Source organism: Stenella coeruleoalba, assembly GCF_951394435.1.
Source record: "Stenella coeruleoalba genome assembly, chromosome: 15".
Lineage (NCBI taxonomy): Eukaryota > Metazoa > Chordata > Mammalia > Artiodactyla > Delphinidae > Stenella > Stenella coeruleoalba.
In genome coordinates, this window is record NC_137161.1 from 41,941,743 (window position 1) to 41,964,705 (window position 22,963).

Genomic DNA, 22,963 nt, shown 5'->3' on the forward strand with positions numbered 1-22,963 from the left:
TCTTGAGGAAGGACATTCCACACAGAGGGAAGACAAGAGGCAACCCTGAGGGGAGAATGAGTTTACTGTTTGCAAGAGGGTAAGAGAGGGAGTGTGGATGGAGCACAGGGCTGAACGAACAGCAGGAGACAAATTTGGACAAATGGTCAGGGGTCAGATCATAGAGTGTTGTGGTTTCATGGAGAGACCGTGATTTTTATTCTCAGTCTTTTGATGGGAAATCATTGAGGGTTTGGAGCAGGGAGGTAGCACGATCAGATTCACCTTTAAAATGACGAAATTCTGGTTGCTGCTTGGAGAATGAACTTAAAAGATGTCAGAGTAGAAAAGGGAAGACTAATTAAGGGGCTCCTACAGTAAATCCCAAGGGACCAGTGTTCTTGGGAATACAGTGACGGTGGTCAAGGAGGCAACAGCATCAGGTTTAGAAAATATTTTCTCTGAACAAAAGTTGATTTGATTCTATCTTATTACACAAATCACACATTACCATAGCAATAGAGTCCTGACGGGGCACTTGGGCCCAGTGGATGGCACTGGGAAAAACACATTCTGTTCATCCACCATCTACTTGTTTCATTTGCCCAAAGTCTGAGCTGTGAGCGTGCTGTTGTCACCACATATTTAAGGGGACTCGGGGACTTGAGGGAGCGCAGCTGAACAAATAGTACAGTTGGCTCTGACTGCATTGGCGCTAATGGAAGAGATAGAGCAGAGCTTTAATTAAAAAAAAAAAAAAGAATCCTCAAGAAGATATTATTATTAGGGCACATCAGTGACCTTCCAGAACTAAAAAAATATAATGACTTCTGGTTGAAAAATTGAAAAACAAAAGAGAATATTCACTGCTGAGCATTGAATCATTGCTCTGTGAAGACCAGAGAGACGAATTAAACACAGAACAGAAATTCAAAGAAATGGCAATCATGACTGCAGAGATAAGGTATGAGGCAGAGAGACCCAGGGATCAGACGTGTGGTGGGGCGAGCAATGGAGATTACCCGCTGGCATTTTGGGCTAAATTAAGAATTAAGAACACGTGAGTTCAGAAAATCAGGAGAAAAGAATATCAGAGTTGGCTATAAAAAAAAAAAAAATTGACAGCATGTGGTATGATAACGTTTCCCAACGCTCCCAGTTTTCTCAAGCAGAAACCATACTAAAGAGACAAGTGAGCAAAACAAGGGGTCGTTAAGGAAATGAGCAGCGGAAATGGGGCGCTGACTCCTACTTCCGGGTGGATGCCCTGCGTTATCTGCAGTTTCATGCATTCCTCATTTGTCGTGCTGTCTAAAACTACGGTTCCTTGTGAAATAGTGATTTCTTCACTCCACGGCTCTGAGGCACCCCTTTCCTATCAGGAAGTTAGCCTTAACGGTGTTTCTACAGTGCCCGTTCTGTCGATCCACCTTAGGGACTCACGTGCCACCTGGCTATCGGTCTGTGGAGCAGTGTATGTATTTATAAGTTTTTCCATAGATAGCAGAAGTATAGGATGTCTTCCATTTGTAAAAGCCACAAATAGCTTGATACTGGGAGTTGTTTGCCCATCATGGAAGTCATGTTCAGTGATTTCAAATACCCCAAGGGGGCAACCATCCCACAGCTCAGGGCGCTTGCGGTTAAGGCTGCCAGGAGGTCACCTTAGGGGGTAAGGAAGTCACCTTAGGGGGTAAGGCATCTAAGATGAAGATTCCAAGCCGGAAGATCAGTGGGTTTCCCGGGCACTTTGAAACCTGGAAACCCTGAGGTATTGTACTAATCAGGCCTCAGTTATAGTGTGACACAAACCTGGAACCCCCGCCCCTCTGCCAGTGATAAAGCAGCCAACAGATGGGCAGAAGCATAGCATTCTGGGAGCTCTAATTAAAGCTGTGGCCGTGGGCAGCCGTGGTTCAGAGGAGAGGTTATGGTTCACCTGAGACCAGGCCCCAGCTGCATCTCTGCAGATCTTTGAGGATGTCCGTTTCCAGAAACCTTCCCATTCATTTACTTCATGGGAATTCCCTAATCTCCCCTCTCCTGCCCACAGACCCCTCCTCCCCAAGCCGACCCCTTGTTCTGGGGTGGGAACAATTCAATGGAGGAACCTCTGGTTTATCTTTGAAGGCCCTCTGTAGGCACCTGGCTTGACTTGGGGATCACTGGCAGGGAGGAACCCCAGCTCGGCATTTTCAAAACCAACATCAGTTTTCTTCCATGTAGGAGGAAGGTGGAAGTTTCTTCTCATTGCATGCAGATTTTGGACCTTTGCCTAGCATAGAATACTCTTTAACTGTGCTAAAAGCACGAACAGATTGTTGTTAAAAATGTTAAATATCATCTACTTGTCATTTAAATTGTTTACTCTGTGCCTTCCAAGGGAAACACGACCCTTGTGGTATTGCTGTTTGTCACTTTGGGTAGTGTGCCTACAGATGTGGCAGGCCATCCTGAGATGCTGTGTGTATGTGGCAGTGTGGCACCGAGACAGACGCCCAGCTCTGCACCTTGTTGTGAGCCCAGGTCCCAGACTTTATCACCCAGTGTGGTCTAGGCCCCAAGGTCAACTGACGGCAGCCAGAGAACAGAACTAGTTTTGGGCTCATCGTTGGTGTTCTTTAGAAGTTAAGATACTGGTTTCTGGCTTCACTGCCATCCTCCCCTGCCTTCCGACATTCAGACACACAATCCGCAAAGTATCGAACAGGGTGAACACATTCCTCTTCCTCAGAACCCAGAATTGGGAATCCACTGAAGACAGGCGCATTCAGGCTCCTAAAAGTTTCATCCGCTGTTCTCGTGCTAACTTGACAAGATCAGGGTCACAGCCACTTGTTTCCTCACCACAGATCACAGAGGAACGGTTGCACTTTAGCTTCTGGTGCCAAGACTATTTTATTCCCCTTCTTGGCAGAGGTTTTTGAACATATGCAGTGTTAAAAATTGTTTGTCACTTTTATTTCAGAATCATATTATGGATCACCAAAAAAACCCAAAAAAACAGTGTGAGGCCTGCCTTATGTCACTGACACAGAACCCCTTAGGATCTGTGTGGTTCTTAACTGGGTGGGGGGGGGGGGCTTAAATGAAACATGAAATGATGCTTACGTTTCTGATGGGAAAATTACATGCTTCGCACCAAGTTTCAATTCCTGTGGACGATTGTTTACAGAAATGCAAAACAAGCACCATCCTTCAATTCTGCAGAAGACGGTGGTGTGGTTAACATTCAGAAATCTGGAAGGAGCAGATGAGGTGCCCCGTGTTCTCCCTGGGGGGTGTCCTCTTATGTCTAGAAGCGTCGTTTGAATATCTGTGCTGGCCTTAGTTTCTGGAACAATTTAAGTTTAAGATTTGTGTGTATAGAAAAATAAATTCCATCTTAAAATCTTCACATTCTGTGCAGGAATGTGGTTATGGTACTAATACCCATCATCCTAATATGCTGCTGTAAAAATGTATCCTTTGACTAAGCCCAAGGCTGGTCTTCAGGTGGAACCCATGATGCTTATTGCCTGTGACATAATGGAAGAAAAGTATTCCCAGACTTTGCGCGTGTGCCGTGTTCCTTTTGCTCCTCAAGAACCCTCATGACTTGCAAACAGTTTGTTTTCTCTCTCCCTCCATCTTCTTTCTTCCTTCCCTCCCTCCCCTTTCCCCCTCTTTCACACACACACACGCGTTCACTCACCCACTCACTCACTCATACACATAATACTTTTCCGTTCTCAGGCTGTCTTTGTTGAGGTCTGTGACAGTTACATTGGTGGTCAGATGTGAGAGTTGGCTCTTCATCTTGTGATTCTAAATACCCATTGTCAGAATAAAAGCCATGCCCCAAGGTAGCTTCTGCCTTTCTTGGTGGGAGACAGTGTTCAAGCGCCAGGTGGCACCATAGACTGCCCACCTGAGAGCTTGCTAGCGGGCAAATCCACCTGCCTCTCCATCCCCACGCTGCCTTAGCATCTGTTCCCAACAGGCACGCCTGAGTTTTGCAGCCAGAAATTAGAGCCTCTTGCTGTTGTTTCTGGGTTTCATAATCCTGTTCCCATCAGTAAGAATCACAAGAGATGGAATAATATAAATTGTGCTGCTATAGTTAGTGAGCCCCCTGCCAGTTAGCCAGTGTGCCTAGGGTAGGGAGGGCTTTACTCAGACACTTCCAGGGATTGAGGTAAGGATGCCCAAGCACCCTTTTCCGTAATCTAACTCTACATGGACAACTCTTTTAAAGTCTAATGATCTTTTTTCTCTTAGCAGGGGATGTCTCTATAATCAAGGCCCCAGGGTGCTCTAGTGACATCAACCTACAGTCCCAGGTCGTTTAGGGGTTGATTTCTGTGCTGACATATAAATAGCACAGGTACTCTTCTGCCAGCCATCCTTAACCCAGCACAGTGTCCATTATGCCCCTGTTACTTTTAGATAAATAGAATGGAGTGCAGAGGGAACCTGAAAATATACTCTGTCTTGGGTAGGGGAGATTATATTAAAATAGGGTAACCCATACACATATATACCGCCACTGAGTCTGGGGTTTCTAGGAAGAGTTCTAGGAGATGTAAAGTAGGGATGTGAAGTAGCTAAAGAAGGGAAACCAGTGTTTTCCAGCTCTGCTGTGTCCCATGACTTGTGTTTGGGACACATACTATTCCTATTTCTACAGCATCTTCCCAAAACTTTCTTCAAGATAGGTATGTTTATCTTTCATTGTATAGATGTGGCAGTTAAGGTTCAAGGGAAAGGAAATTCCTAAGATCAACTAGTTGGGCACTTTGGTGTTCTACTATAACCCTGCTTCTGTGCCCAGTGGCAATTACTTCAAAATAACCAAACTTAGTCACTCTAAGTATTGTACATCTGTGAGCATGGGACCCAAAATCGGCTGATGGGAGTCTTCTCCTGGGACTTTTTTTGCAAACTGGAGTTGGGAAGGGAAAATTAGGGCCCACTTTGGTGGTGGAGCAGGGCCATAGGAGCTGCCGGTGGCCGTGTTCCCTGCCATCATTTTTGGGGGGGCGGGGAGATCTACTTTAGGAGAATATTTTGCTGAAGGTGTCACTGATTATTGGGGAGCTTGCAGAGTCAACAAGACCATTTTGCTGGCTTGAGTGAAGAATCACAGCTGAGGCAAAGTGTTGGTTCTTTTAGCAAAACAGAATAACCTCCTATTCTTAGTATTAATATCTCAAGCTAATAATTCTCAACTAGAGAAAAGGAAAGGTTGAGAGTAATTTGGAAGTTTGTTCCCCCAAACTGCATGTTTTAAGTAGTTTATCCTACCCCTTTCACAGAGCTCCTCTTATGTGGGACCACTGCTTTCAATGGAATTGCTCCAGGTCTTTCAAACATGTTGGGTTGGGAAAAAAATGTTTAGGGTCACTGTTCTCAATAGCAAAGTGAGTAAGAGCTCTTTTAAAACTGCAGGCTTTCACTACTTACTTTCATGCAGGGGGCAAATCATAAGCTTGTTTATTTTCTGATGGCTGTATCTTCCTCTGTATTGTAACCTTGTGGTAAAGAAACGTGAGTTTTAATGGAAGGCGGTACTGAGTAGAAACCAAGAATAAGTAGCATGAGACAGGTGAAGTAGAGATTCTCTGCAATTAATATTTAAGTGAACAGTTCTTAAAAATGGAGGAAGAGGTTTGCTCAGATGACATGAGCAGAATGTTCCTAGAATTGGGATTTGTGTTTTTGAAAGAAGATGGGTCTCTTTGCAAAATATGGGTTGGAGGTCCAGAGACTATAGGACAACTTCCAAGCCTGCAGGCTTGTATCAAGGAGGCCACCATGTAACTGTAGCTCGTCACCTCTTTCACGGAGCCAAAATGAGACTTATGGCTACTGGAAGTTGGGTGGGAGGAGGTAGGGTGCAGTTCACTACTGGCTATTATTATCCCAAAGAGGGAGGTTGGTATAAACATTAGAACATTGAATTAAAAGTCAGAGAATTTGGGTTCTAGTCAGATTAATTTACTCTCTTGTATAATGGTGGACAGTTAAGTCCATCTCTTGGTACTCCTCGTCTGTAAAATGGGGAATGTGGGCCATGTTTCTTCCAGCTCCAGAACCATCGCCACTGGTGTTGTCTTCTGGAGCAGTCCCACTGATCTAGCCACAGTCATGTCTTTGCCCACGTCATCATGGCACAGTCAGACCAACAGAAAGCTTTGTCCTCTCTGATTCTCCAGGCGATGCCCCAAAGATCAAGTATCATTTACATTTGCTGTCGGATGCCTTTAACTTGATCCTTAACTTCCAGATGGGTGTATCTTTATAGTTGGTGTCAACAACCTTGACCCACTTAGTGTAGGAGAAGAGGCTGCCATGTTGCTTTTCTGTGAATGATCTGATTATATGGTGGTTTCAAAGTAGACAACATTTAAAACTCCTTATGAAATTAAGTCTGCTGATTATCCAAATGGTGTGACATTTTTATAAATAGAAAATAAACTTCTGAGCATGTGGTTGGATCTGCATCTGACACAGGGATAAAAATGACACCGAGAGGTCCTGCTGAAGGACATTCTACAGCCACTTTTGTAAGCTGAAAGCATGTGCCTTCCTCGCTGGGCAGGGGGAAAGACAACCCTTTGCCTTGCTCTCCACTTGAATTGAACAGGACTCATGTGCTGCCCTGATTGAATGGAAAATCAGCAATCCTGCCACTGTCATCTAGCTCAACTCAGGAAAGAACAAGAAAGATACTTTCTCATTCTGGTGGGGTTAAATGATTTGCCTGTGAGAGGCAATCTTAGCCAGATCTCTGCTTTAGATGGAAGCTGTGGCCAGATGTGTAGCCATCTCATTGCTTCTCCTAACGCATTTGGACATAGGGGTGGCCTCTGTGGAAACCGTACCTCCTTTGATGGTGACACTGCTACTCAATACGGTAAGAAACATGAATAGGTCTGACGGAGCCATCATTTCTCCAGTCTCTTTGCTCTTCATCAAAAAAACATACTAGAAAAAACTTAATGAGAGTGGACCTATGGACATACAAATCAGTTTAATCATGGACAAAAGCTAAATTGGAGGTGGTAGATTGTGAGCCTAGCGATAGACTTGCTAACATGTCCCCTCTCAATCAGATCAAGTTCTCCTTATTTCTATTCGTGGACTCCTTAGAAGTCCCATCACATGGAAACTTGAGGAGGGTAGAGAAGAAAGCTGTAGTGTCTTCAGTCTATACCAGGGAGCCTCCACCTTTTAGTGAGGAGACTATTAATTTGCATGAAGCAGGGAAGAGAAGGATATTGGAGGATTTATGATTTCCTGAACTTGTGGCGAATCCAAGTTGCTAAAGCCTGGTCAGAATGAAGTGCTCACATCTGTAATCCTGAGTTTGAAGACCTTAGGCAAGGAAGGTTGATCCTGACCTACTGATCTTAGACTTGGTTCTGCAGCAAGGGTTGCAACCACCTGGCATGTAACCTGCTGGGCACCAGGGCAAGTGATGTCCTATGGTGAGGAGGTGTTGCCTATGTGCACTCTCTTAAAAAAAAAAAAAAAAAAAAAAAAAGACAGAAATAAGAGAGATTTTAAATGATGTGATTTTATTTTCATTTTTACAATAAACGTTGGCATGAGATAGGAATATGAATTCATTGTTCTTCCAGTTGGTCCAGATTCTCTTATATTTCTTAGCTTCTTTCTGCATCAGTGTAATGAGAGTACATGAAGGCTTTTTGTTGTTGTTGCTTCTCTGACATTACTCCTAAATATTAACCAAAAACTTCATCGCTTGCTCAATGGGGACTTTAAAAGCTCCAGCAATCTCTCCTAAATCTAGAGGAAAAACGGGCTTTGTTGAACATATTGAGAGATGTGTCAGTTTCTAACATAGGGCCTTCCTAAAGAAGTTTAAAGAATAATTTTGCCCGTGTGAATTTTTCACTTTATGTGCTGACTTTAGAGCCTTAACAAGGCATAAGAATAACTCAACTGCATTTATTTTTCAGCACAATTGTTGGCTGTTTCTAGCCAGTAGATCTTCCCTTAGTCTGGGCTGTTTTTCCTGCCTGGTTATACACTGAAGGGATTGCCTAATGACCCAGGCATTGCTGAGCTTGTCGGTAAGACACTGACCTGGGAACAAGGAGATTGCAGGAGATGCTGTAACCACTCTAGGGCTGTTCTTCATCTGTAAAATAAGGTGAATATTACCTAAGAAAATGACTAAATCAGATACCAGCACCATAGTCTAAATCTACTGCATTGCCATATCTGGGAGGATAGCAGCCTATATTTTAAGACATTTCTCCAGCTAGTGGTTGAGAATGATTAGACCAGTTACTCTCAAAGATTGTTTCCAGCTAGAAATACTAAGGTGCAAGCTCATATTTATTCTCCTCAATGTGGGAAAGGATCTGCTGAGAACTGAGAGTAAGTCTCCCTCTAAACCAGCATGCAACCGACTTTCTAACAAGGGATTAGGAGCCTTGGTGGGGCTGTATCGTCTAGAAGGTACCAGAGTGGCCACCATAGCCTTTTCACTGATGAGCACTTGTTTTTTCCATCCTATAATCCCCTTTGACATGGGTTGACAAACAGTATCGATCATGTCTACATATAACATGTAATCGCCACTCACATTAAATATTCATGGGATTTGCTAGCCAGCTTTCTGTGACACCCTACACATAGTAGGGGCCTTTTTCTCTCTTTTAGAAAGCATTTTAATATATTTTCAAAATCTTGTTTATAATAATCATGGTCTCTGGATATGTGCTCGTATGCCTCCATGCATGAGGTATATTTAATAAGTTAGTAAAAGTCATCAGTGTATAGAACCGAATCATTACTTGAGTAACTATTATATTCAGATGGCAGGTCTGTCACTTGGATCTTGTATAATTATATTGGTTCCTGAAAAACCTTTTGAGAATAAAGCTCTCAGTCACGTGAAGCAAATTAGTTCTCCTTGGGCATGAGGCCACCATTTAGCAGGGTTACAAGAGAAGATTTTCTGATTGGTACAGTGTTGTCCCTCATGGGAGCCTGTTTACACCACCCACCTGTGGATTGGCCCCTGGACATGCAGATATGTGTCACCCACAGTGTTTCCAGAATCTCCTGCCACTGACAAAATTAACTCTGTTTAAGGAATTACAAAATAAACCATTGTACTAAAATTCATTGCTGAAAATACGAACCATCTTAATATCTTCTGCTGCCCAGAATTCTACTCTGAAAACAATTAGAGCATGATGGGCTATGTGTTTGACAGACCAAATTGAGCTACAAATGACCTGGGTGTGCTTCAGTTAAGCACAGGGCAACTTAGGAATGTATTAAGTTGAGTAATCATCTCATATGTTTTCCCCCGGGTTCAGTGACATCTACAAAGTTCATTTTTCTAAGAAGTTTTTCTCTTTACAAATTTAAACTCCAGGGAAATAGGATCCATATGTTCCTGATTCATTTGCACTAACTCATCAAAATATTCTTTTCCTTATAAGTTATTGGATGTCTGCAGAGGATTTCGACTGTTTTTTATAAGTTCTTTTAAGCCTTTCTGTCTAGAGGCAGGAAATGGCCATTTGCCAGCATCGAGTGAACCCCACAAATAGTCATGTTCTGTGCAGGAGGCAAAGAAAATTCATCCCTTGCTTCTAAGTACAGTTGAATAATGATTTTCCTTAGAGGGTGGGGATAAGTGGATACTTTGGAATGTATTAGTAGATTTACTAAATGCGTAATTAAAAAAATTCCATGAGGTGGTTACAGCAGGAATGGGATTTGCATCGTCCCCTTTACCAGTTACCTGTGAAACTCTTTAGAGCAGTTGGTTTACCCAGTAACACAGAGCCTTGACCTAAGTGAAGCGTGAAATTGTCTTCAGTGTGCACGCAGAAGTTATTTGTCTGTGTGTGTGTGTGTAACAGAGATTGATTGATTTAGTCTAACAGTAGTTCATACTGCATTTTGTACTTCTCTATGTTGAGTTCAACAGATCTACTTTTGAGGTTCAGAAGTAACATGCCATACTACTCCATTACAAATAAGTGAACTCTTTGGTCTACCAATGAGAGCTAAGGATAAGTGGATTTCAAAAACAAATCAACTTGAGCTTGATTCTTCACTAACTGTATGTTTTTTTCATATATATATTTAATGTCACACATGTTGAGTAATTGAGTGCTTCCTTTGTGTAAGCACCGTACTTGGGCAATCTCATTTAATTAACACAGCAAACCTACGTGGTCATCCTTCTCTTTTACGGGTGAGAAAACTGAGATTTAGAAATACTAAGTAAAATTTCAAAGACCACACAGCAAATAAACGGCAGAGTTGGAATTCTAACTCAGGATTCCAAGTTCATAACCACGATCATCGAAAGCATCATTTTGTTTCTTGATGATGATAGTAGATTACTATTTCAGAGATCTCTTTTGAATGCTTTCAAATCTACAGTCTAATTTGGATTTCTTCTGCCGTGGTACCTACCACCCTGTTGCTTATATGATTTATGTAGAATTGCTTGTTAATATTTTTCTGAAACAAAGATAGCAGGTCGTCAGTTTGGCCATCTTTTATTTTCTTGCCCCCAGCACAGTGCCAGGCCCATACACACTCCAGGTTGGATGAAAGCATTAAGAGTTAACAAATGGGGCTTTTATTAGCCAGCCAACAGCTCTCATAGTCTCCTAAGCTTTCATGAGATTAGCGCTAAAGCCAAACAGCCACGCTGGGGCAACATTTCTGAGCCACAGACGTTGCCATTAATTCATTAGCCAAATCTGATCAAATGATAAACAAGCTCAGGAAATTTTTTTTCCCAGTCTGACTATATTTTATTTTATATTTTTAACGTCTTTATTGGAGTATAATTGCTTTACAATGGTGTGTTAGTTTCTGCTTTATAACAAAGTGAATCAGCTATACATATATCCCCATATCTCTTCCCTCTTGCGTCTCCCTCCCTCCCACCCTCCCTATCCCACCCCTCTAGGTGGTCACAAAGCACCGAGCTATCTCCCGCTGCTATGCGGCTGCTTCCCACTAGCTATCTATTTTACGTTTGGTAGTATATATATGTCCATGCTACTCTCTCACTTTGTCCCAGCTTACCCTTCCCCCTCCCCGTATCAAGTCCATTCTCTAGTAGGTCTGTGTCTTTTATTCCTGTCTTGCCCCTAGGTTCTTCATGACCATTTATTTTGTTTGTTTTGTTTAGATTCTATATATGTGTGTCAGCGTACGGTATTTGTGTTTCTCTTTCTGACTTACTTCACTCTGTATGACAGACTCTAGGTCCATCCACCTCACTACAAATAACTCAATTTCGTTTCTTTTTATGGCTGAGTAATATTCCATTGTATATATGTGCCACATCTTCTTTATCCATTCATCTGTTGACGGACACTTAGGTTGCTTCCGTGTCCTGGATATTGTAAATAGAGCCGCAATGGACATTTTGGTACATGACTCTTTTTGAATTCGGGTTATCTCAGGGTATATGCCCAGTAGTGGGATTTCTGAGTTGTATGGTAGTTCTATTTTTAGTTTAAGGAACCTCCATACTGTTCTCCATAGTGGCTGTATCAATTTACATTCCCGCCAACAGTGCAAGAGGGTTCCCTTTTCTCCACACCCTCTCCAGCATTTATCGTTTGTAGATTTTTTGACGATGGCCATTCTGACCAGTGTGAGGTGATACTTCATTGTAGTTTTGATTTGTATTTCTCTAATAATTAGTGATGTTGAGCAGCTCTTCATGTGCTTCTTGGCCATCTGTATATCTTCTTTGGAGAAATGTCTATTTAGGTCTTCTACCCATTTTTGGATTGGGCTGTTTGTTTTTTTGATATTGAGCTGCATGCAAGCTCAGGAAATTTTTAAATCTCCCTGAGGGTAGATAGACCTTGACAGTGGCTCCAATTTCTGAGAGATTCCCCCCTGTCTTTATTTAGAGCACATGCTTCTTGAGATGACAGATTCCTTTACTTACTCCTGTCATGTCTGCTCAGATACTGCGCCTTTGGGGAAGTTTTTCCCTCACTCCCCCACGCAACCTTAGGAAAACTTACGAGTATCACGGCTTTGACTGTAACTGTGGATTTACCTGTTAGCTTTCCCACTGACTTGAGGACAGGGACTCAAGGTGTAATTTCACAGATGAGCCTTTGTGTGTGTGTGTGTGTGTGTGTGTGTGTGTGTGTGTGTGTGTGTTGAATCGAGGGAGCCTGGCAAATAGAAAGCCTTGATAAACACACATTGACTGAAAGACTGTGTTACATTGTTTCTTACGATGACAGCTGAGTGTGCGTGAACCCGGCACATCTGTCTCATACAGACCTTCTTTTCCGTGTCAGATGGTGAGCGTGCTCAGTAGGTTTTTATCGCTCTTTCAGGTATATTCCAAATTAAGAGTCTAGTCTTGATCCCTGTGACTACCCCCAGGTAAGCTGGAAACCAGCTCTCCTGTGAACAGCCCCAGCCAGGTCCCAGATGTGGCCCATCCAAGGATGGCTGGCAGTGTATTGGGATTAGACAGCTTTGGGCTATTGTCTAAAAATGGGAAGTTATTCAAGGAACTAGCTGGGGAAATTCAGTATACCTGGAAGCTCATCCTCTTTCCTGAGCCCTTGACCTGTCGAGCTGTACCTGGTGAGCACAGCACTTAACTCCTTTGTCTCCCTGGCCTTCTATTGCCCTGCAGAGGCTCCTATGATTTTAAACACCAGGGCACCTTGGTCTTCAGGCAACCACATTATCTTTTTTTTCAATCAATCTACTTTTAAATTATTTTTAAAAAATCTACCTGATGTCAGTGTTTCCATTCCCAGTTGTGAAGTCTGATATTATTTTTAAAACGTTGTGTATTTCCACATATAACCCCTTTCGGAAAGGAAAATATGTTCTTCAGAAAAACATTGGCAGTATAGATTCATGTGTAATTCTTTCAAAAGCAGCCTAGTCTTCATTAATTTATTTAGCAAATACTCAGTAGCTGGTATGTTCCATGCTGGGTGCACTGTTTGTACAAAGATGGCTGATACATAGCTCTTGTCCTTACCATCTGACGGAAGAGACCACACAGACAGTTGTCACATGATAATGAGGTGAGTGCCGGGGCAGCTGGTGCCCAGAGCATTGCAGGGTGCTGGGCAGAGAAGGGTCAAGGAAGATTCTGGGGCTTCCTGTCTTAAATGGACGAGAGGTTGGAGCCTGCACGTTCCTCCCAGGGCTTCCATTCCCCTGGGAGTAAAATCCAAATGCCTCTCTTGCCACACGCCCTTGGTCCACAGACTCTTAAGAGGTCTCAGGGAGTTCGTGAACTTCGGGAAAAAAATACAATGATTTTTATTAACTTCTAACTGTAACTTAGCGCTTCCTTCCTTCTTGACCGTAACCACAAACCACAGTGGATTCAGCATGTCCTGTGACTTTGTCACCAATAGAAATCAGATTTCCTATCACATTACAGTGGTGGAGATCTCAAACCACTATTTACACTCCTTATGACTTCAGATCATCACTACATCTTGCTTAAATGTGTTGATGGAGAAGCACACATCTGGCCATAGCACACACTATTCCTAGGGTGTTATCTCCATAAAAGTGTTTCCTTTGTAATCTTTTATATTTTTATTTATTTAAAATCTATATTCTAAGAAGGATCTGTAGGCTCCAGTCAACTGCTAAATGGCTCCATGACACCAAGGAAGAGTCTCTGTGGTCCCACCTGTACTCTTTCTCCCTGGCTGGCTACCCCACAGCCTCACTGGCTTTCTCTTTGAATCCACCCAACAGGCTCATGCCTTAGGCCACTACCACGCAGGTGCAGAGCTGGCAAACAGCCTGAATGGACGAGAGTTTATTGGAAACGAACTGACAGAGATGTAGGCAGTGTCCGTTGGCCTCCCTGCCCTCCTGTGACTCATAAGCAGGGATAAGCGTGACTCTTTTTGAAGAGCAAAAAATACAATTTGTAGAATTCATTGACAGACAATGTGCTAGAAGTGCTAAAGGCACGGGTTGCTTAGCTATATCTTGTTGCCTAACCCTGCTGCCTGGTTCACCCAGTGAAGATGGGCAGTCATTGTTTGCATGATGTGCCAGGTACAAACTACCAAAAGTCTGGAAATTAATACAGCCAGCGACGTTCTTTTCAAACAATCAAACAATCAAACGAGACTCCTGAGAGAACTTGAGAGACTCTTTTCAAACAATCAAACGAGACTCCTGAGAGAACTTGTATCACACCATTTCGGGTGCCCAAAGAGCATGCTTTATGAGGGGGAAAAAAAAGATAATGGGTTCATTACTGCCAGAATGCAGTGTCTTGACACACAGTTTGCGATGTCTGAATCTGACATTTAATAGCTGAGGTGATAGTGACTAAATACTTCTCGAGGTCAAATTCATGCAGAGTTCCTGAAAAGGTGAGAAACGGCTGAGATCTGTAATGACAAAGCTAATGAGAAGATTGATGCCATGGTGGTGGCAACAGGACGAGCGTCCAAAATAGCTTGTGAATGATTTATCCACATGACGGCAGAGCCAACTGACGACAGCAGAGTGCTAATTAATACCATCCACTGGGAAAATACCATCAATTGCTTTCTGTGTTGGCAATTTCAAACTCTTATGCAGAGGCCAAATTATTTTCCAATAATTCTTCTTTCTAGACCTAAATGTTATGTGCTCCCACCCTTTTGCTCTTTTTCCTCAATCTCCAGCCGGTTTGATTTGAAACCCAAAAGGAGAGAAGGAAAGAAGAAAGTGGAGAAGGGATTGGAGGCAAGAGGAAGAAGGAAAGTTGACCAGAAGAGAGGGAAGGGAAGAAAGACACCCCCGCCCCATGTTCTAGTCACTTTACATGGGAAAGGCTCACTTCTGTTCCTTCCCAGTTTGTGACTAATTATGATAATATAATAACTACCATTTATTAAGAACCTCACACAGACTTGACATTTTAAGTGCTTTACATGGAACGACTTAGCATTTTTTATTTACTGTGTGCCAGACATTGTCCTAAGTATGAAACCTCACTACCACCCTTTCAGGGCGTGGGGACTATTCCCCTGTTTTTTATAAATAAGGAAACTGAGGCAGATAGAAAGTTAGTCTCACTTAAAATATGCTGTCTTGTTTGAATGAGTATGAGAATTTCCTTAAACCAATTTCATGTGAAAGCAGTTTATGAGTTACAGTTTGCTAAGAAATACAGTTAACACAATTTAAGGGAAAATGTTAAGAAAATAAGCATTGTATTGAAATTAACCCTTAGCTCTAGTTATGAAAGAGAAAGGAATGGAGACTCACTCCTCAAATGAGTGAAATGCCGGGTGACTTGGTTTGCAAACAAGTTAAAATGGGCTGGGAGGATTAAGTATCCCATACTCAGAGAAGCTTCATCATCTTCTGTCCTTTTTCTGGCTGGTACTAGGTTGGAGAGGGATGTCCTTGGAGGCAGGGATTAAAGACGTGTGGACTCAGAGTAGAAACGAGTTCAGTCTCCACGATAGTTCCCTTATCGGAAACACCTATAGCTGATTGCCAAGAGCCAACCTGCCGAGGCTTTTGAGGCCAAGTCCAGGAGAGCCTGGAACTGTGTAAAATGCAGAGCAGCCTATTCTATTGGAGTTAGGGGAAGTGATGGGTCAGAAAGAAACATGTCAATCAATTCTAGCAAGTGAAATAAGACTAGGAAAAAACCTACCGTAGCATTAATAGAATGATTAGTGCTCTACGAGGTGAATATTTCTTTAAACATCTTGTTGGCTAGGAATGACCTATTTGTCAGTTAACATAGATTACATTTTGTTGTATAAAGAACTTTTATGAGTAAACCCCAAATGGGGTAGGGAGTAAATAAAGTTCTGTATTTTGTGAAATGTTTAGTTTGGGGGACATATCCATAGGATGTAGGCATGGCTTGGAGACCTTTTGCAACATATTGGCATGACCCTTTCTGGAGTGTAGCAAAGTGCCGATGAGCCACAGTTAATATAACAATAACTGCATGAACGGGGTACTCATCCCCTTGTTTGGTACCCAGACTGATAATAGTAACAACACCTAGCATGACACTGCACGCCAGGGCAATAAACATGAGTATCTTCCCTGTTGTTAAGATTTAAGGTGACCCTGGAGTGTCAAGATTCCCCTCCAATAACAAAGACCTGCAGCTCCCATGACAGTTGAGATTGTGTGAAGATCAGCAGATTCAAAAGAACTGAAAAGTCCCATTGGGCCCAGGGCATCCACGTCTCTCTATGGTACCACTGGAGATCATGCAATCACCTCCTGCCCTGTATACCTTAAAAAGACTAAACACATGTGTTTGGAAAAGCAAGTTAGGGTTTATAGATAGTCTCAGAGTTCCTTCTTTTTAGTTTCTCAAGCAGAATACACTGGCCTGGGTCTTAACAACATCCTCATGCCGGTCTTCCCGCTAGTTCTTGGTGATGGGTTTGGAAGACTTGCCACGGGCCAAACATGGATCTCACCAGAGTTCGTCATGTGGAACCCCAGCTTCAGCCAGCCTTTTTTTTCTGTTCCTCGTCAGATACATTTAATGGCAAGTAGATAGATGTTTAAACCACAGGGAAGGGACAGCAAGAACAAATGTATAATTAGAATTGTTTTCTGGCTGTGGATTTTCTCTTGGGTGACTCGCCCTAATTGTGTCAGCAGCTTCCCCAGCAGAGAACTGGGCTGAATTTGATCCACAGACTTGAAGCTCAAGGGGAGAAATTGTGCCTCTACACAAACAATGATAACTACAGTTAAGAGCAGGTGGTTTTCTTTTCAGTCTGCTTTCCTGTTTCTCAGTGAGCATGCCAGGTATTTCCATTAATAATAAAGACATTCTGGAGATGGAGAATTAGGAACTGGTTGACTATAGTTAATTGGCATTTTGTTGTATTCCCATAAATTCTGCTTGGGAGTGCTGTGAGTAGATTTAAAGCTGCTGGGAAGAAATAAACTGTACAGCCCTTTACAATGAAGTTGTTTTTAAGCTTGAAACTTTTGTGTTTTAGTGACTTTGGAGCTGGATAAGTATTAACTTGACGATTTTTTATTTTGGAGAATGCTAAAGTAATGGGCGTGGTAGGGTTTTCTGGTGGATTTCCATAAAATGCCATTGAAGCTAGGGGACAGTATATTTGAAGTTGTATCAAAAGGAAAATGAGAGCATGACACGAATTCACTTCCTGCCACCTCTTGGGTAGTCCGGCCACCTCCTTACATCCTCAAACCAAAATTATTGATGATAAAAACCCAATGTTAGACATAATTAGATATGCTAATTGCAGGATTTTTAAGAAACTAACAAAGCTAAAAATAAACAGCCTTCTCATCATATAAATAGTGATAACAATGATTAAATGGAGATTGTCTTTGTAGTGCCGTCCACGCTGAACTTTAAGTGACGGTTGAGGGAGCCAAGTGGATTCCTAGGCCGCTCGTGAGTGTGGTTTCTTTGGCCATGGCTTTGGGCCAGAGACCCTTCAGTGGGACAAAGAACACCAGAATGGGGTCAGAAGGGTCACTAACTGGAGACCTTTGGCAAGTTGCTGAAGATCTCTGGGTATTAGTTTGTCCATCTTTGAAGGGAGGAAGACAATATGTAACTGACAAGGTTTATGAGAGTATTATGGAAGTAGGACTCGGATGCCAGAGGAGTGCTGTGGACACACAATTTAAGGAAGCAGCTCTCAGGTGCCAGCTCTGCAGTTGTATGACTGAGCGTGAGCGCCTCCTTAAACTCTGCACCCCGGATGCCTCCCTCACCTCACCTTAGTCCCGACACTGATAAAGACTAAGTACACAGAAAGCCCTACCACACTGCCTGGATCACACTGAGGCTCAAAACATGTTTTTCTCTTTTTGATCCTGTCTGCCTCATAGGTATCTTTGGAGCAGTACATAAGAGAAAGTACGTGAATATGCTCATGAAAAGCTATATAAACGTTAGTTGTGCTGGGACTTCCCTGGCGGTCCAGTGGTTAAGTCTCTGTGCTTCCACTGCAGTGGGCAGGGGTTCCATCCCTGGCCAGGGAACTGAGATCCCGCAAGCTGCGTGGCGTGGCCTAAATAAATCAATAAAATTACCAACCTTAAAAAAAAAACAAAAAGCAATTAGTTGTGTTAAATCAGGATTGGAGTTACTAGTTACATTGCTATTATCATTAGCAAAGGTGTGTGTAGGTATGTATGTATGTCTACAATAGATATTATAGTTGGTGAAGATTTTAAATGATCTAATGTGTATTAATTAGCATGTTGAAGATAATTCTTTAAGCTAGAATTGAAATGACCTGTGAGTACCAGCTGAGGATGTACTCAGTGGGGAATGGTATTCTCTTACCTTGTTTAATTTGACTACCAGTCCAGCAACATGAGGATACAATCACTTTATACCAGAAAATGAATGAGGTTGGAAAAAACATCAGGACTGAACATTGTTCTGGACTTGGAGGTAACTGGCATTACCTCCAAGTGAATGGTAACTGGCATTCACTGCCTGATGGATGGAGAGGGAATTTGTATAGTTGTGATGTAACTTAGGGAAGATGGGTGAGCAGATGACTGACAAAACTGGCATGCTTACCACCTGAACATCGATTCATTTGGGTGAGAGCCGTAATAAAAGTCAGTCATCTATGGTGATCTCTGGGTTGGCCTTAAGCACCCTTTGAAGGATTCTTAAAGACCTGCCTAACTTCATATGAATTAAAAGCTAAATTTATTCAGAGCAAAGAAAGATTTTTGCTGAGGGAAGGATGTTGCCAAGTGTTTCATCACGAGTGGTGACAAATAATTTGGGTCGAGTTCAAACACAATGTACTTTTCGAAAGTAAATCTGCAAAGAAAAGCTGAGTTTTTAGTCATCTTCGTTTTAGAAATGTTACCTCTTACTCTGAAGTTGCAGTCAAGTTCAGTCCGACAAAGGGCTGGTTTGGGTACACTTGGCTATGGTCTTCCTTCGTGTGTGGAGTTTGTGTCAGTGTGTCTAGAACTCAGCCCAGGCTGCGCTGCGGTCATTATCACATCGGAGAAATAGGGAGATTTTGATGAGTCGCTAATAACTGGTTTCTTGGGACTGTTCATTTCACATACACAAGCAAACTCAGATTTCTGCTGTGGTTTAGAATCGATTGGACAGTGAAAAGCTGCCCACGTGTGTGTCTGTATTACACTGTGGAGAAGGTTTACTTCATCTTTCGCCATGGAGAGGTGGTTTCCATAACTGGAATAATAGTAGCTAACAGGTGCTGAGCACTAATGATGAACTAGGCCCTATTCCAGGTTCTTTAGGTCCCAACAGTTTACAGATCTAGAAACTACAGCACGGTTAAGAAACATGCTCACACTAGGAAATGTGCCTTCTGTTTACTCTGAAACCACCAGCCTTGGCTTACTCTCATCCTGATAAAATAACTTTTTGAAATCCTCTGTGTGTGTGCACATGCACGTTTGCTTTTGAAGAACAGTGAAGAGATTCTACCTTGAATAGAAGGTGTTTGTATTGAGGTCTATCCTGTCTTTGTTGAGTATTCAAGGTGAGGACAGCAGAGGTAAAATGATAGCCAGGCTTGCCAGTGTCTGAGATTAGATGCTTCTGCCTGGGAAAGATGTCTAGACCAGGTCTCTCAAACCCCAGACCTTCCAGGGACCAAGGCAGGCCTCATGAGTGAGGGAAGCAGGCCAAGCAGTGTCTCCACTGAACTTCAAGCATCCCTTTGCTATAGGTCCAGATATTCACTGCCATGAAGGATTAGCCCGAGATGGCCTCATTGTCTGTTTTTTCTGAAGAAAACAGACATTGAGATTTTTTTTTTAAATCCAGTTTTCAAATACTGAAAACTAATTTAACAACTTTAAAAAAATATACTGCAAATTAACCCAAATATATCTTTGGGCCAGATATGGCTCATGGGTGGTCATTTCTCAATATTCTCTCTTCTGGATTAATGATGGGTCACCAACAAAAGGAGTTTGTTTCTTGCCCTTTCTTTAAGGAGGAAGCGCTTCCTATGGGAAACCATAGCACGAGGAGATTGTCTAACAGAAAGACTTACTTATTGTCCAGTGTTTACTGATAGTTCTGCATGCTTTTTTCTTAAGATGGGTTATGTCTTTGCACAGTACAGTACGGTAGACTCTAGCTGCCTATGGCCATTTAAATTAAAATTAAACCTGAAAGGTTTTTTTTTAAAACATCTTTATTGGAGTATAATTGCTTTACAATGGTGTGTTGCTGTCTGCTTTATAACGAAGTGAATCAGCTATACATATACATATATTCCCATTTCTCCTCCCTCTTGTGTCTCCCACCCACCCTCCCTATCCCACCCCTCTAGGTGGTCACAAAGCACCGAGCTGATCTCCCTGTGCTATGCAGCTGCTTCCCACTAGCTATCTATTTTACATTTGGTAGTGTATATATGTCCATGCCACTCTCTCACTTCATCCCGTAAAGCTGAAAGTTTAATTAATCACTTTCACCAACCACATTTCAAGCACTCAATAACCACATGTGGCTAGTAGCTACCATATTAGACAGAACAGAATAAAATCTTTCCATCATTGCAGGAAGTTCTATTGAATTGTCTAGCTCTAGATTCTTTTTTTTTTTTTTTTTGCGGTACGCGGGCCTCTCACCATTGTGGCCTCTCCCGCTGTGGAGCAGAAGGCTCCGGACACGCAGGCTCAGCGGCCATGGCTCACGGGCCCAGCCGCTACGCGGGATGTGGGATCTTCCCGGACCGGAGCACGAACCCGTGTCCCCTGTGTCGGCAGGTGGACTCTCAACCACTGTGCCACCAGGGAAGCCCTAGCTCTAGATTCTTAGACTCTGGCAGCCTAGGCTATGTTGTGACTAAGTGACATAAAAGGATGCTTACATGACTTGAGAAAAACTGGATGGCCTGCTTTCTCAGAAATCTCTTTCCTGTTATATGTGCCTCTGTGATTGGAATTTCCACCATAGGATTACTGGTTTGCATGGCAATACGATGATTTTTCCTGGGAAAGGAGTGCTAGTCAGTGCCATCCAGTCATTGCAGTGATCTTTGCATTCAAGTCACCTGAGGATACTTTAAAAATCCAAGTATTTGGGCTCCACTTCATGTCTACTTTACCACTACTTCTAGGGAGTTGGACCAAGGCATGTGTAGTCATCAGGATATCCGTCAGGGATCCCGATGGAGGCCTCTGGTTAAGCATCACCCCATTAACATAAAGCAAGTTTCCTACGCCATTCCAGTAAATGGGAATACTCAAAGGCCTGGGTCATAATCAAATGGTGTCTTGGCTAACACCTGCCTTTATGTTGTTGGACTTCTGCATCACTGAATTCCTTGGTGGTCGTTTATGCTGTCATCCTAGTAGAGCAAATTCCTGGAAATCTAAGAATATTGATCTGTCTCAAGGGAAGGAGGGCATATTTTCAAGACTGACAGATCTTTCATTCACACTTGTGAGCCAGCAGAAAGCCCGGTCACCTAACTCTTTGGCGATCCCCCAAAGTTAGCATGCTGTACCCTGAGACCACAGGTACTAGATTGGAAATAGCTATTAGTGGGGCACAGTTGGGAATGTGTCCATCTCTGACCATGAACCTCACTGTGGATTTCCCAGTCTCTCCCAGGAAGCCACAGATCCTTTAAAAATGGGACACTTGGAGACCTGTTCGATTGCCCAGTGTTCCAGGATGCTGGACTACTTTAGCATGGTTTGGGTATTGGGTGGTCTTGCTGACACTCTGCACAGAGGGAAGTAGACGTGGATTGGAATAAAGAGACTCCAGATAAACACACAGTAGGTGGGAGGCTACAGAGAGTGAGAGGGACCAGGCAGCAGTAGGCAGGAGGAACCTAGAGAGGAAAGTTGGTAAGTGTTCCTAGAAGCATCCTTGTGGTTGGCTCTTAATGGCCTGGCCTGTGGCTCCAGAGAAGGTCATGTGCAGGCCCCATTGATGACCACATGATGACCAACCTCCCCTCTGAAGTCACATAAGTTTCCTCAAAGGGCTACTGAAAGCAGTCCCACAACCTTATTCTATCAGTAATTTTCACTTAACCTAGTGGCTCCCAAACTTTGTTGCACCCTGGAGAAACTTCCAGACGCTCAGGTTTTCACATACCAACTAGATCAGAGTGTTTAGGGGTGGGAGCCAGACATCAGTATTTGTAAAGAGCCTAGGTGATTCCAATGTTCGTCAAAGCTTGGGAACCACTGATTTAACACCGAAAACATCACCAGAAAGTAACTGTTACTGGGACCCTTGGTTGTTGCTTAACAGTCCGTGCCCTCTAATTCTAATTATTTTTACATCTATGACCACCAAGTGGGCTTTCTGTGCATGCAGGACAGAAGCGAAGTCTTTATACTGTGTAGGAAAATTTAATGCTTCTCTGGATGTGGAACAGGTAGAAGAGGTCTGTTTGAGTGACTAGTGTCCCTGAATCAGGAAAACTCCTGATTTTTTTAAAAAAAATTATTTCTTTTACACCAGCAGCAGATTGGTTCAATAAATTTGAAATACTCACCTATAATGGAATACTATATAATCATAAAAATTGTTTTCATAACATGGGAAAATATTCATAATAATGGGTATTACATTTTAAAATGTAATAAACCAATGTATTTTGTGTTTCTACAATATATGGGCCATCCAGAGGCCCTTGTGGAAATGGTGTTTAATTTCTCTCAGCCTGAATATTTCCATCTGTAAATGGTCGCAAGGATTCGAGGACTTAATGTAGTGGTTCCCAAACATCTCATGCAGATGAAAATCTCTTGAAGAGGTTGTTTAACATATACAGGGTCTCCTCCTAGAGACCCTGATTCAGTAGGTAAGGGAAGAGCCTGAGATCAGTAGGTTTAATATGGTCCCCAAGTGACTCTAATGTGCTCAAAGGCTGAGAACGCGTAACGTACACAAAGCATTCAGAATGATGTAGGCGTTATTTCCTTTTCTGCCCTTCAAGTCCTGTTAATATCCTTTCCATCT

General features: G+C 42.6%; 1 protein-coding gene across 1 annotated transcript in view; it reads left to right on the forward strand.

Annotated features, from left to right (window-relative positions):
• Positions 1–22,963, forward strand: part of MACROD2 (mono-ADP ribosylhydrolase 2) — a gene marked incomplete at its 3' end in the record, with an annotated part of 1,984,281 nt that overhangs the window by 1,452,210 nt on the left and 509,108 nt on the right.